At 43.1% G+C, this 3,441-nt stretch overlaps 1 pseudogene; it reads left to right on the top strand.

Annotated features, from left to right (window-relative positions):
* The first annotated feature begins 2,928 nt into the window (after window positions 1-2,928).
* LOC112066975 (nucleoside diphosphate kinase 6-like) lies at window positions 2,929-3,441 on the top strand (annotated as a pseudogene).

Here is a 3,441-nt window from a genome sequence, read left to right as displayed (position 1 = left end):
AGAGAAACAGCCTATTGCTGATATGGAGAACGTTTTAGTGGTCTGGATAGAAGATCAAACCAGCTCCCACATTCTCTTAAGCCAAAGCCTAATCCAGAGCAAGGCCTAACTCTTTTCAATTCTCTGAAGGCTGAGAGATGTGAGGAAGCTGTAGAAGAAAAGTTTGATAGCAGAGGTTGGTTCATGAGGTTTAAGGAAAGACGTTATCTCCATAATATAAAAGTACAAGGTGAAGCAGCAAGTTGCTGATGTAGAAGCAACAGCAAGTTATCCATAAGATCTAGCTAAGATAATTACTGAAGGCGGCCCCACTAAATAGCAGATTTTCAGTGTAGATAAAACAGCCTAATATTGGAAGAAGATGCCATCTAGGGCTTTCAAAGCTAGAGAGGAAAAGTCAATGCCTGGCTTTAAAGCTTCAAAGGACAGGCTGACTCTCTGTTAGGTGCTAATGCAGCTGGTGACTTGAAGGTGAAGCCAGTGCTCATTTACCATTCCAAAAATCCTAGAGCCATTAAGAATTATGCTAAATCTACTCTGCCTGTGCTCTAGAAATGGAAGAAGAAGGCCTGGATGACAGCACATTTGTTTACAACATGGTTTACTGAATGTTTTAAGCCTACTGTTGAGACCTACCGCTTAGAAAAAAAGATTACTGCTCATTGACAATGCACCTGGCCACCCAAGAGCTCTGAGGAAGATGTACAAAGAGATAAGTGTTGTTTTCATGCTGCTAACACAACATCCATTCTGCAGCCCATGGATCAAAGAGTAATTTCGACTTTCAAGTCTTATTACTTAAGAAACACATTTTGTAAAACTACAGCTGCCATAGATAGTGATTCCTCTCATGGATCTGGGCAAAGTCAATTGAAAACCTTCTGGAAAGGATACACCATCCTAGATGCCATTGAGAACATTCATGATGCATGGGAAGAGGCCAAAATATCAACATTAACAGGAGTTTGGAAGAAGTTGGTTCCAACCTTCACGGATGACTTTGAGGGATTCAGGACTTCGGCGGCAGATGTAACCACAGATGTGTTGGAAATAGCAAGACAACTAGAAGTGGAGCCTGAAGATGTGACTGAACTGCTGCAATCTCATGATACAACTTTAACGATGAGGAGTTGCTTCCTATGGGTGAGCAAAGAAAGTGTTTTGAGATGGAATCTACTTCTGGTGAAGATGCTGGAAAGATTGTTGAAATGACAACAAAGGATTTGGAATATTAAATCAGCTTAGTTGATAAAGCAGTATCAGGGTTTGAAAGGATTGACTCTAATTTTGAAAGAAGTTCTATGTGGGCTAAATGCTATCAAACAGTATTGCATGCTAAAGAGAAATTGTTCCTGAAAGGAAGAGTCAATCGATGGGGCAAAATTCATTGTCGTCTTATTTTAAAAAATTACCACAGTCGGGGGCTTCCCTGGTGGCGCAGTGGTTGCGCGTCCGCCTGCCGATGCAGGGGAACCGGGTTCGCGCCCCGGTCTGGGAGGATCCCACATGCCGCGGAGCGGCTGGGCCCGTGAGCCACGGCCGCTGGGCCTGCGCGTCCGGAGCCTGTGCTCCGCAACGGGAGAGGCCCGCATACCACAAAAAAAAAAAAAAAAAAAAAAAAAAAAAATACCACAGTCACCCCACCCTTCTGCAACCACCACCTGATCAGTCAGCAGCCTTCAACATCGAGGCAAGACACTCCACGAGAAAAAAGATGAATGACTTGCTGAAGGCGCAGATGATGCTTAGCATTTTTTAACAATAAAGTATTTTAAAATGAAGGAATGTACTCTTTTTTAGACATAATGCTATTGCACACTTAATAGACCACAGTATAGTGTAAACATAACTTTTACATGCACTGGGAAAACAAAAAATTCATGTGACTCACTTTATTATGATATTTGTTTTATTGCAGTGGTCTGGAGCTGAATCTGCAATATTTCTGAGGTATGTCTGTACATAAATCTTTGATCACATTTCTGATTCTCTCCTTGGGGTAGAATGCAAAAAATGGAATTCCAGGTAAAGATGAAAACTCTTTAAGGCTTATGATAATTTTGCCAGATTGCTTTGCAGAAAAGATATATCCATTTATACTCCCACGAGCAACATGAGAACACCACTTCCCTGCACCCTAACCAACACCCAGTCATTGAATTGATTTTTTGAAATGCATTCTGAAAGAATCCTCTTCATCCAGAAGCTAATGGTGAGCACTTTGGAGTCAGTCAAGGTTGAGATTCAATCCTCAGCCTGTGTAGCCATGTGACATTGAGTCAGTCTCTGAACATCTGTTTCCTCATTCAGTTGGTAACAATAACTACCACATAGAGTTTTGTGGTGATTAGATGTAACGTTTATAAAGTGCTTAGCACAGTCCTGGCAAACAGAATTCAATAAATGGTATATGTATTTTAGACTAAATGTCCCATGAGGTCATGTCTATTGTGGGTTGTTTTTATTTGTTTTTTTTTTTTTGCTTTTTGTTTGTTTTTGTTTTTTGCCTTGGCTCAGTGTCCGATGCATCGCTGGCACTCCATATCGAATGAATGAGGTCTCCAGAGTAGGAAGGGTGGGAAGTGCAGCCCTGATTCTCTCATCAGGCTCTCTGATGACAGGAGACAGATGACCTCGATCTTGCGGAGCCCTAACGTTTATAAAGTGCTTAGCACAGTCCTGGCAAACAGAATTCAATAAATGGTATATGTATTTTAGACTAAATGTCCCATGAGGTCATGTCTATTGTGGGTTGTTTTTATTTGTTTTTTTTTTTTTGCTTTTTGTTTGTTTTTGTTTTTTGCCTTGGCTCAGTGTCCGATGCATCGCTGGCACTCCATATCGAATGAATGAGGTCTCCAGAGTAGGAAGGGTGGGAAGTGCAGCCCTGATGGGTCTCTCATCAGGCTCTCTGATGACAGGAGACAGATGACCTCGATCTTGCGGAGCCCTCAAGCTCTCCACGTCACTCTGGCCCTGATCAAGCCTGCAGTTGTTCACCCACTGATTCTGAAGGCTGTTCATCAGCAGATTCAGAGCAACAAGTTCCTCATTGTACGAATGAGAGAATTTCTGTGCAGAAAAGGAAGATTGCCAGAAGTTGTACCAAGAACGTGGAGGGCATTTTTTCTCTCAGCAGCTGGTGGAGTTTGGTGGACCAATCTGAGCCTAAATCCTCCCCCACACGGATGCCATCCAGATCTGGAGGACCTAGAGAGATGGGACCCACCAGAGTGTTTTGAGCATGCCATGTGGCCCTGGGGCCATTCAATTCGTGGGAGTTTTGGCCTCACCAACACCTGTAACACAACCCATGGCTCAGACTGGTTTCAGCCACTAGAGAGATTGCAGCCTTTTCCCTTGACTTCAGTGAACAGTGGTGGTATGAGGAAGAGGAGCCCTAGCTGCGCTACAGTCCAGAGGAGGCCTGTCTGTCTGTGA

This window comes from Physeter macrocephalus, chromosome 16, assembly GCF_002837175.3.
Source record: "Physeter macrocephalus isolate SW-GA chromosome 16, ASM283717v5, whole genome shotgun sequence".
NCBI classification, from domain to species: Eukaryota; Metazoa; Chordata; class Mammalia; order Artiodactyla; family Physeteridae; genus Physeter; species Physeter macrocephalus.
This window is presented reverse-complemented; position numbering and strand designations above follow the sequence as displayed.